This window comes from Ursus americanus, chromosome 3, assembly GCF_024610735.1.
Source record: "Ursus americanus isolate L20-20 chromosome 3, mUrsAme1.1.p, whole genome shotgun sequence".
Taxonomy (NCBI): domain Eukaryota; kingdom Metazoa; phylum Chordata; class Mammalia; order Carnivora; family Ursidae; genus Ursus; species Ursus americanus.
In genome coordinates this window covers 65,414,635-65,426,947 of record NC_142129.1, presented here as the reverse complement: position 1 = coordinate 65,426,947, position 12,313 = coordinate 65,414,635, and the positions used below count along the sequence as shown (strand labels likewise).

Genomic DNA, 12,313 nt, shown 5'->3' with positions numbered 1-12,313 from the left:
TGTTAATGGTAAGCATTAGCTAGTATTTTTTGAACACTTATTTTTCACAGAGCACCTTACTATAAGTCTTTTAGAAGCATTTATCTCATTTAATTCCACCATTACCAAATATGTCAGTTCAAATTGTCATTCTAATTGTCCAAAAAGAAAACTGAAACATGGAGAAGAAAAACAATTTGTTCAAGATTCCGCAGCAGTCTGACTCGAGAACCCAAGGTCCTCGCCTCTAAGCTCTAAGCCTCCCCAAGTATGCCAAACTGTGGAGCTTATCTTTGCTCTAGAGGCAGTGGGGAGCCGCTAAAAACTTTAGGTGAATCCCCTTAAAGTAAGCCTAATTTTTTTTTTGCCAGGTGTTTTTTTGTTTGTTTGTCTTGTTTTTGTTTTTTTATCCTGCGGTCTAATACCTTGATTACTTCCTGGTTAAATTTGATTTCCAACTTGAGAAAAAGAACAGTGACTGAAGAAGTCCCTTTGTGCATGTGAATCATAACCTCTAGAATCAGGACAAGCAGAGATGGCAACTGCTGTCTGTCATTCTGATAAGCCATGAAGAAACCAATGTGGGTTGTCACACCGTGCATACATGGTAGAATCCTTCATTTATACCTACTCTCATGGAGACAGGGTCAGATTGTGAAATCTGAATACTTTAAATTCAGAATACTTCTTCAGTATTCTTTGCTTTATAATTGATGGTTTTAAAAGGGCAAGATTTGCTTAGAACCATGGTTAAGATAGTAGAGTGGAACTATAGTGATCTAAAATGATCTAATTTTCTAGAAAATTACTACTTTCTACAAGCTGCATAAACTTTAATTAAAAAGACAAGGAGGCCTATTCTCTCCCCTTACACACATGCGACAGACTAGGCTCTTGGGATCCTGGTAAAAGGAAAAGAGCAGATTGAAGAGATTAGAATTTTTAGCAAAACTCTAAAGCTAATTAAGATGTAATGCTTATTTCCATCGTTAAGGACCAACAAGTATCCAACATTCATTGCTTTTCTTGAGAGAAAATATTTTTTACTTCAAAATATGTATAAAGTTAGCTTATAAAATGAACTGTAGAAGCAGGTTAAGTCACAAGTAAGACAACACACAAATCAGCTCATATGAACGTGACAATAACGTTTTTCAGTTAAATATCTCCAAAATAAGCATTCCTAAGAGGCTTAATGCAATGCTTTATGTATCTATATCCGTTAAAGTATCCCCAACATTCTATAAAGAAATATTTTGGCAGCTTCCACTACAGAGTCTCCAGAAGCTGATTTTAATGGTAACATATTTAGAGGAATGGATCAGGGAAGAGGGAGGCCACCGAGGTGAGAACAGGCAGAGTCTGAAAATAACCTCAGGAATTCACAGGACAGGATCTATGGCCATGAAAGGTCTCTCTGCCTAAGTCATCACTCATAGGGTTTTTTCCCCTCATCTGCTTTCTCTCTTTGCTCTCTTCCTTCCTGTACACTCTTTCCATGGTAGTCCGCCTTCCAGGCTGTGCTCCCAAACTCATCTAAAATCACTTTAAAAGGACATGTTTGATGCAAAGCAGCTTAATGTACTTTGTCCAACGTGTAGAAGCATTTGGGTAGCCTCAGTGTCAGTGTGAATTGGGCTGTCATGGAGGCTGGCCCACTGAGATTAAATGAAAATCAACTGTAATAGGGATGATGTGAAACAGAAGAGCATTTTTTAACAAATTCAGATATCTGTATGTATTCCTCCCATTCAACAAGTTCTGAAAAAAGCTGGTGGCAGCTACAGCTTCTCAAGCAGCTTCTTGCAATATAATGTTGATGCACTGACAGAAAATGGAGAAATGAGGGGAATGATGTGTACATAACACAAATGTTTATGATTATGTCCACGTCGCATATTTGGAGTATGCAGCTCAGCTATACTAACTACACTACCTGATTAACTGTATTTATTTGTGCGGGAGGTGGCTTGAAAAGCACTGTAGAATTTGTCTGGGTGTGTGTGCAAGCAGAGTGAAATACTGTATTGTGTGTATAAATATCAGGTAGTATAAAATAAAATACCCTATAGTTGTTTGTTTAGGGACACATTTGGATTGAGTGAGCATTATAACAATCATTTCTTTCAAAACCACAAAAACATCACACTTTTTAGTCTAATAAAGTCTAGTTTTTGGCAGTTCTTTTATCACATCTGTCATCTCCTAAGCTTTGCTTAGCCAAAGCACTCAGACTTGAATTTTGAAATTGTCAATATAGGCCTCCTAATCTTTAAGTCTTAAATTATCTAAGCAGATTAACTACTATTATTCTATGCCTCAGGATTCAGGGTAAAGAAAGGCAGAGGAAATATAACTTTTTTCAGGCAATTAAGTTCCTGTGGAGGTTGTGTTTGGGGCATGTATTTGAAAAATGGTCCAATGTATTTATGCAAATAACCAGGTAGAAAGATGAGGACATAAACGCCAGTATCTACATCTGTAAGACAAAAAAAAAAAAAAAGGCTTCATCTAAGATATTTCATCCTCCTGCTTTTAAATTAAAAGTTATTTATAGTTCATATTGACACTTTCCAGTTTGCCAAATGGCAACGGATGTCCTGAAGCCAAGAAAGATATCTTGAAGAAACAAACAAACACACACACAAAGAAAAGGGAAAACGGGGAGGGGGGGCTGCTTTTCACAGCAGCGTCTATCTCTGTGTTGACCTGATTTGTGCTATGATCTTCCTTTGGAGATCAAAGCAGGATTAATGTGATTCTTTACTGTTTGCACTGCACATCTCAGAGCTCTGGAGATGTAAGAAATAACTACAAATGCAGCCCTGGGACACAGGGGAAACGGAATATGAATGTGGTGGGTTAACAGTCCAAAGGCTAACTATGAAAAGTTATTTGGGATTTGGGAGGCAATGCAGAATTTAAAGTACTTGGTATTTTTAAGCGCCTTGGCTTTCTCTTTTCTCATTTTCTGGGGCGAGGCTGTTGGCTCCTTGATGAGGCCAGCACTGAATGTCATATTAATAAGTCTCCACAATGACCTTCTAGCTCATTTGGAATGTTTTGCAGCTGCTAGTACACATAAAAAAAGGGAACCCTGCAGCATGTTTTCACACTAAAGCACTTTCACGTTACAACCAGGCATTTACGCAGAGGATTTAAAAGAAGGGAAAATCTTCTAAAATATCAAAATGTTGAGCTTTTGTGTTTTCACCGCGTGTGACATTCCTGGATGCCGGCACCCCTAAAGAGTGAGTGTTTCTGCAGCCTTTCAGAGGTGCTTGTTCTTTTGTTGAGAAAAAGGCAAGTCCTATATTCCTGGGATCTCGGAAAGTGAAGGAAAAATCACTTCTATTTTTAATGCTTAGTGTATACACCTTTTGGAGGGGTAGAAAAAGCTCCCCTCCGCCAAACTTGACTGTGATTTCAGCTGCATTACCTAGGAGAGGGCGCGCCAGAGTGTAGCTCAACCTGCAGTTTTTAGGGACTCGGAACTGCCAGGGAGAACCGGATTGCGGGGGTGGGGGCGGAGATTCTCTCCGTCCAGGACGCGAGCGCATGGTCTCCACTCTTGGTTTACACAATTCCACCCCAAACTCACCTTTTCCTCAATTCTGCACGCCTAGCTACACAAAGACACCCCCACAAGAAGTCCCGATCCCGACAGCCCATTCACCCAGCTGAGCCCTGCTATTTCCTGAGAGCACCTTCGTCTTGTTCGCTCTTTCAAGTTCCTTTTGGTCAGCGCTCGAAGACCATTTTTTTTCCTTTCACCACTTCCCTTTCACCCTTCAAACCCAGCCATGCTACGTGGCCAAAGCCCAGGAAGTGGCTGGAGAAGACGACTCCGCAGAATAGACTCAGAATAAAGGTCTAGATAGGACCCGACGCCTGGGACCCGGGGTCCTTCCCGCGCGTATCCCCGCCCTGACACCCAAGGAGGTTCCACCTCCTTTTGCGTAACGTCCATTACGCCCGTCCCTTGCGGAGCGGTGGGGAGCTTGTAAGTCAGGCTCCTTCCAGGGCAAGGGGTGCGGGGCTGGGATCCCTTCTGCTGCAGCCCCCGCAGCCCCGCCCGAGAGCTCCAGCCTTCGCCTCTGCGTCCCGGCGGCGCCGGACTCCCGCTGCCCGTCCCCAAGCCCCTACCTGGAGGGGGAATTCAATGAGGAACCTGGTGAATTGCCTCAACTGGAAAAGCAGCCTGCTGGTGAAGCTTTTTGTCCGAACACAATTCCCAGGGCCAAGATAAGGAAGGGGAGGCATCTCCTTCAGTGCCTAAACACGCTGCACTCACCTCCAGTTGTTTCAATCACAACACACAGGAGCAAATTGGACTTTCCTAGGCCGTTTCCTTGCTTCATTTAGCTGGATCTGACGGTGTTGATAATTGTTTTCTCATTATCATGCTAATTTGTTAACAAGGAAATTTTCATTTAAGTAAGGATTGTTCGGGAATCGGTTAACTTGGAATCCTGGCTGGCTGAGGGAGTTGCCCGAAAATTCTATTGGAAAAGTTCGAAACATCAATATCAACTCACCCTCCGCCTCTCACTCTCTGTTCTTACAGTATTACTCTCTCTGCAGCCCTGGTTTGCACAGCGGTGGCCTATCATTCGGAAAACATCCTGTAGCTAAAAGGATAGTAGTTAGAGACCCACAGTTCATTTTTAAAATGTTAAGTTTTAAAATATTGTAGGGTGGTTTTTTTTCCGAAGCTTAAAGTACCACTTGAAATCCCAAATACAATTAGTCGCAGCATTTTAAGACTTTATATTGCTGAAAATTTTCTAACGCGGGTATCCGACTTTGAAACAAAACATTAGAGTTAGAATTCAGTAAAAATTTTTAGTTATTAAAACGCAGTGGTAGCCCCTCAAGTTTTACAGTTTCTGTCAAGACATTGCTAGTGTTTATGTACATATTCTAGTGCGCTGTATTTTTTAAATTCTCATTTTTAAAATTTCATATTTTGAACATGATTCCTTGAGCTCCTAGTAATATGTGACCTTTTTAAGCTAGCAGAAAATCGAAATTCTTAGGAAGGGAAGTGCAGGCTCCAGCCTCTTCTTTTCACATTGGTTAGAAGTTCGGTGTACCAACTCTTCTGACTTGTATTTGCTTAGAAAACTTTAAAGGTAAATTTGGAAAATTAACTTGAGACAATCCCATAACAAAGGGTGACTTTTATCAATTTTTTGGGAGGGGAGAATGTTTAAATCAGTTAAGACCTACGGGGTAATTAAACTATATAACGTTTTGAAATATGTAACATGAGGGAGGGCTTTAAAAATGATCCCATCTAACAATTCATGTATCTACAAGAGTAAGAAGCCCATAACTACCAACAGCCAGCATTGCTTGCAAATTATATTCGATTGAAACTCTGCTGAAAGAGTGTATCTTGCATTGTATTTTGGAATTGTGTGAAGGTATGTATGTACGGGATCTATGTATATATAATTCTTACACTTTATATATGTTTAGACATGCATTCTTTTTAAATGTTTATGTGGTTAGTCACTTTAAGAACATCAAAATAAATTGTACGTTGGCTTACACTATCTCCCAGGTATTCCCACACACTGATGAACAAAAATCTTTATATCGGAAATGAAGAGCTACCCATTTAAAGGAAAGAATGGAAAGGGGAACTCGATTTATTCTCATTTGTTTATCGCTAGACGTTCGCCCCCCCTCCACAAATTCATTTGAATAGCTTTCAAGCCGGAAAATGGAAATGTGGCTCCTGCCCTCTATTTCAGCGGCAAGCAGCAGCGTCCTGGCAACAGCGCAATTTTCTATCATCAAGGATAAATGGCATCGAACAGAACATTCTGATAAAAAAAAAAAGAAAGAAAGAAAGAAAGAAAGAAAAAAAGCTTCAGCCCAAGGAGCCCATGATTGCTGGCCTTCCTGTCTGTCATCCCTTTACAAAATCCTCTCCGCAAACCTGAGCGGCATGCTGTCAGAGCTAATAACGTCTTCTGAAGGGGGTGGGGGGGGGCATAGTCTTCTCTGCACAATGTTCCCATTTATTAAATCGAGTGCTTATTTTAAAATTGCAAATATCTTTGTTTGGTTCACTGCAAATTAAAACCAAGATGCAGGAAGTTACATGATGCAACAATTATTTGTGTCATATCAAAGAATCAAACCGCTATCTTGCCCTTCTTTGGGCTGAGGTCGTATGAGGAGGAAGGGGAAATCTGGGGGAATCCAGAGCAAGAGGTTTTTTGGTGGAAAAATACAGATCTGTTCGCCCTGCAGGTTAAGCTGAGAGTAATTGAAAGCCAGAGGAGCGACGCTTGTTTCTGCCAGGGAGAATGAGCTGACTGCGATTCCGGGAGCGCGTGTGGGCGCGGTCCTCCGCGCGACGCCGCACGCGGGTCGGCCAGAGCTCCGAGCAGAGACACGGAGCTTTCCCGCGGGAGGCTTTGAACGTAATGGTGGCTATTTCTCGCCCACTGAGATCCCTTTCCAGAAAAGGCCATTCTGTTCCAAGGAGATGGATCCCTGGGGTCCCCGTGCCCGCATAGGGGGTCTCGGAGAGGTTTAGAAGACACCCCTGCAGGCGTTCCCTGAGTCACGCGCTTCTCGCGAGAGGTGGGGCTCGGAGCCGTAGAGCAGCAGCCCACACGCGCGCAGGCGGGCTCGCAGGTGCTGGCCTTGAGCTTCTTAGCGGCCGGGACTAGTGCCTGGGGGTGTGCGGTGCAGCTTGACTGGTGACTGGCACTAGTGCCCATCAAGTTCTTGGTCCATCCACGCTCCTGCACTTTGGACTGAAACCCACATGGGAGGGAGGGGGGATAGGGGTGGAGACCGTCGAAGCCGAAAGGAATGGGAGCAGCGAAGTTGACACTCTTCCTGTCAGGCCAACCGCTAGGGAATTTTTTAATTCGTTGAGAGGCAGAGATGAGGAAGGGGACCTCAAATGAAGAGAGAATCAGATCTTAATATCCTTTAAAGTTGGCCTTTGCAAAGAAAAAGAATAATGGAGAGGTATGTAAAGGACCCTAAAGTGCGGGTAGACCCTAACAAATAGAAGCAGTAGACCGAAGTCTGGATATCAGAGATTGGGGCGTGAGGGGGTGGGGTGGGGGGGGTGGGGACGGGGAAGGGTAATCAGCTTGGTTTGTAAGGAGCTCTGGCGGCTGAGAACGGTGGGAGGAGGGGAATGATGGGGAAACCTTTGTTTAATGAGGAAACCTAATTATTGCGCATCTGGAAGTCTTGGTCCCAACTAAGAGAAAGCGGGTACTCCCGCCCCCCCCATGCAGTGCGCATGCCCCAGCCTTCGGATTTGCATGATAAGGCTCACACGTGAGCCAACTGTGGCAGAGCCTGGGCCCTGCCGTGGCAGCCAATAGAAGCCCGATCTCAACTGCGCCTCCGGGTCACATTGACATCTCAGTTCCCCCACAATAGGCCTTTAAAACCCACTTTAAAAATAAAAAGGGTATTTTAGTATCGATTCTTCCCTAGGCACGCTAGATTTCTGTGGGAAATAGACACATTTTAGAACTACAAATACATTTACTACAAGCAAGGGTTAAAGTATTCAGAATTTAAGAGAAAGAAGACAGGAGAAAGGAGTCTGTTCAAAGAACACTGGCGGGAAGTCAAGAAACCCTGGACTGCTGCCTTCAGAGCCCTGAGATTTGCCCGACGTTGAATCTCTCGAGCCTTTTCTGTCTCATGAAAATCCCACCTACTTCACTGACCGAATGAGCCTCAGAAACAGAAACATTACCCTGTACAAGCCTCACTTCGGAAAACAACCCCAAACCCAACTCTCTCCACTGCCCCCACAGTTTCCTGGGAGATGGGAAGCTAGGACACCTGCATTCCATCCTTCTCCCTTTCCCAGACACCAAAGTGGTCTATGTACTGAGGTCCATGTGTTAGCTCCCACATCTGCAAAATGGGGCTAATTATAGAAGGGCAGAGGGAACTAGAAAGGTAAAGAAGTGACATAAATCTCCTGCCTGTCTGGGCCTCTCTCACCTCCACCCAAGCTCAGAGGCTGGAAACGATGAGGTTGATTCTCTGGGGCTGCAGAAGGGGTGGGCCAGCTGGGAAATATTACCTAACTTGCCCCTTCTTCACACCAACACTGCTGCCTGCCCTCTCTGCAGCACCCTCCTGACAGTTACCAACCACCCTGTATTCTTCCCACCATATATCCCTGCCAGAATTACTGCCCACAAATGGGCCTCCAACACCCCTGAGAGCGCTCCTGTCTGTGACAGGAAAACTGCTTGTTCATATCACTGAAATAAAACAGGTGGGGATTATTATGTGCAGTTCCTCTCCCCTTTGGTGTAATTCACAAGTCTCCAGCATAGGATTAGGCTTCAAATGCATTTGGTCAGGTACATACTTTTTAGTGCTCAGCTCAAACAATGGTAAAACCATTCCAGCAGTGCCTCTGTTTGTCTCTTAGGTCTTTCTTTCTCACCCTCCAGGCCTACAATCATCACATAACTTTTTTTTCTTTTTTTTTTTTACACTGTGAACCAGAGTCCCACCCCAACCAACCCTCCAAAATGCAAGGCGCTAGAGTGATTTCAAGGTCTTACTTGTTCACCTAAGATCAGTATTATTTGACCAATAACTATTAAGGTGGCATACTGTTAAGCATTTAGCTGCCAGCATCCATGTCTATTTTCTGAGATACTCACTGAAACCAGAAATGCCAGTTGGTAGTCTCTGTAAAGAGCAAAAAACTTTATCACGATTGTGTGTGGGTATTGTCTTTGCAAAAATGAAGTTTTCTCCTAAGCTGGCCCATTAAAACCAAGAGGTTTCAAGATGGGATAGCCATCTTGTTTAAAATCCTTCTTGAACATTAGATTTTAGGCTTTTTCTTATAATTGACTTATCTTTGTGCTTTATGGAAAAATAAGGGTGCATTTGAAAGGAACTATAGACCTAAAAGAAAGTCCATCAGCCAATCAATAATTTTCACTGTCCCCAGCTGAAGCAAAATCCTCCTTCCCTGTCTTGGGAGTGGCTGCAATAAAAGGTTTTTCTTCTTGAGCATGTTGAGTAAAATTGAACCAACATAAGACTCAAATTCATGTCCCAGCTTCTTTCTTGAGGCAGGTTTCAGATCAGCCATGAGTCTAACTTTAATGACAACTCACTGTCCCCTCTAAGAGAAGAAAAGGCCAGCAAGGTGGAGGTCAGGAGGGGAACACCGAGTTGGAGACCCAGGACAATGACCTAGAACCCTGCCTGGGCCACAGCTTCAGGCCCTGGAGTTGCAGTTCACAGTATTCCTCAGCTCTAACCCGGACTATCTTAGTCACTCTGTTTCCCATCGGTGTGCACCTGAGGGTACCTACTGGCTCCTGCCCTCCCAACAGGCACGGTTGGCCTTTAGCACCTTGTGCCAGTTTACCAGCACCTTGCTAGTAAACCAGCTGAGCTAGGAGCATGTCCTTCCCATGTGGGGCCGTACCACTGTTACTTAAATTGGGACATGTATAGGGAAAGGCAATGTATAGGGAAAAGGCAAAGGAGGGTCCGGAGGAAGATTATTGAGACTGCAAAAATGCAGCTGACACTGTGAAAGCTTCTGGGAGCCAGCACTACCTCCTCCATGAGGACTCTGAGGGAGATGCCCCATAAATCAGCTGGAGCAGGACAAACCTACCCCTTCCTGTTTGGGGTCATCAGAAATGGAGATTAGGCCGCGTGTGTGGTGGGGGGAGGAGGAGGATTCCCTTTTCTCTAGCAGGTCAGTCAGGGAGCTAGAAGGGAGGAGAGGGGGCTTGGGACTCTAATCCCACTGAGACTTCTTGAGGCGCCTGACTCCCGGTCTGCCCCTGCCTACTCTCCGGATTAGTCTCCGGGGTCTCGGACCACTCCCACCTCACAACCCCCACCACCACCATCCGGCAGGAGTTATTCTACGGACACTAAAGGTGCTCCAGGAAGCCTTCGTCTATCTCCTCAAGACCTGGCAGCGAAACCAAGGCAGACCGCAGGAGAGCGCCTTAGCGTGGGAGGCTCTGGACTAAGCGCAGGACTCTGGAGTCCTCCGGCCCGTGGGCAGGTAGCGAGCAGATCCAGCGCGCGTTGCCCTGCCTGGCGTTTTCAAACAACATGGATTACAGGTTGCATCTTGAATATGAATTAGCCTTCTGCGCTGGTGTGAATTCGCTTTGAAACTCAACTTGTCAAAGTATGGTTTTAATTAAACGTCTTTGGCCCGAAAGATTACATGTTTTGTAAAATATATCCTAGCATGAAATTTACTTCCACAATCTGAAATTAGATTTCTTGTAAATGTTTTCATAAAAAAGAAATAGGAAGGGGGTGTGTGTGAGAATGGAGCAGTTCATACTCGCTGCGTTCTTTTAAAACCTCCTGCCAAGCCGGCCAGGCGCCCGACAGGTCCCGGGCTGGCCCGCCAGCCCCGGCCGGGACAAGGAAGAGACAGCGCGCCCAGGACACGCGAGTAACTCGAACCCGCCCGGGCAGGAGCAGCCCGCGCAGCTTTTGCAGTTGGAGACAATTCAGCAGACAGACAAGTTAATCCCGCACTGATTTGTTTCGGATCCCTCTGCAGGACGCCAGATACCTCCTTCGGCTGCTGCTACAGACACCTGCCTCCCTCTCCACCCCGGACCGCTGTGTCGGTCCCAGGAAAGACAGTGAAGAGGCAGCAATACCATTCAAGACAACACTTCATCTCGAAATTTCAAGTTCGCCTCTAAGAATTCCTGGCTAATATTTAGAACAACAGCAATGTTGATAGCCGTCCTAACAGACTGTCCAAAACTGCTCCAACCCAACCTCAAAGCTCCTCTAGACGGGGAAGGACCCCCGGGGGGTTCTCTATAACCTACCTGGGGGCATCTATCACTGGTGTAGCCCTCAGAAAAAGGACCCTGCTTCCCTGCATGGGGGCGGGGAAGTTGCCTGCGCCCGCTGCGTCTTTCTGTTCAATACAGAATTAAGAGCTGGGTCCCTGTGGAATTCTCTTTTCCTAACTACTCTCCGAGGAACCCGCCAATTCTGGCGGGATTTGCTGGATTCTAGTAAAACTTGGCTCACATGGGGTGGGGTGTGATGGGGAGGAGGTGGGAGGGAGGCGCATCTCCTTTCTTCTAGATAATTGGGACCCAAGAAACGAGGAGGGGGTGGCGCGGTAGGGAGAGTTATTTACCGCCCTCCACCTGAAATAAGCAAGACCAATAACGCGCCTCGCTTTTCGCCCTGTTTACTCCATCCCCATTCAATGATTGGCAAAGCAGGCCCTGAAGGCAAAGGCAATAATTGCTCCGCTCTCTCCTTACTAGGGATGTGTGTAGGCATTTGAAGTGTACTAAAAATAAACGAAGGAGCGAGAAAATGAAAAGGGGACAGAGTGACAATTTGCGGCAATTAAAGCGTCTGCGCATGTTGCCGGAGGAGCAGGGACCCACAGCGGTTTTTGTTTTCTCAGGCCTGATGATGTGACTAACTCGTTAGGGAATTTTTGTCCCAGGTTGTGTGTGTGTGTGTGTGTGTGTGTGTGTGTACACGCGCGCGCACTGGCAAGACCTTGGAGGAAGGAGAAAACTGGGACCATTTCTGCGCCCCTGAAAAACGGGTTGTTCTTGGGAAAGTGGGGGGGGGTTCAGCTCCCTCAGCCCTTCCCCCTCCATCCACTCACCCCCACACCCGCACTGTAGCAGGTCTGATGCGAGAGCCTCTCGATTAGCACTCAGCCGCCACCTTTTCTAGTAACTTTGGAGCAAGTTTTCAGCTCTAAGGTGTCTATCCTTAAAGGGGAAAAGCTTAATAATACTAAGGTTTATTTCACAACCACCGAGATGCAAAGGATAAGGGGTGGGAAGGGAGAAAGGGGGGCGGCAAGCCAAATCAAAGCTTGGGAGACATTTTGACAGCGCGCTTGAAATATTACTCTTAATTTTTGGAAGACTTTCAAGAAGTGAAAGGGGGATGGGTTGGGGTGAGTAGAAAGAACCACAACTTTCTCCTGTCACTCCAGCATCCAAACAGGGAGGGCTCCAACCTCTGCCACACTGGGGAACACACAGTGGGAAATTGCTTCAAGATACAGCAGGGCTCTCTTCTTTCCCAGGACCCTACCTGAGCAGCGAACTTCACGAAAGGGTGGGGAGGAGGAGTCCTGGGTGTCAAAAGTCTGCAGAATCTGGAAACCGGCAATGGGCTATCGGAGGGGTAACCACAGGCCCTGAGCTCCGTCTGGGCCTGGCTCGGGCCTCTCAGAATCGAGCCCAAACTGGCACCCCTTGTCGATCAGCCCCCTGCGCCCATCTCCACCTCCACCTCCCCCAATCCCACCCCGGTCTCGGGC

General features: G+C 45.9%; 1 long non-coding RNA gene across 4 annotated transcripts in view; it reads left to right on the top strand.

Annotated features, from left to right (window-relative positions):
• LOC123789257 (uncharacterized) overlaps positions 1-6,003 on the top strand; it is a 251,998-nt gene extending 245,995 nt beyond the window's left edge. For all 4 annotated transcript variants that reach the window (XR_015724009.1, XR_015724008.1, XR_015724011.1 and 1 more), the window contains one exon: positions 5,549-6,003. This is a non-coding gene — a long non-coding RNA (uncharacterized LOC123789257). The remainder of the gene's footprint in view (positions 1-5,548) is intronic.
• The last annotated feature ends 6,310 nt before the right edge of the window (positions 6,004-12,313 follow it).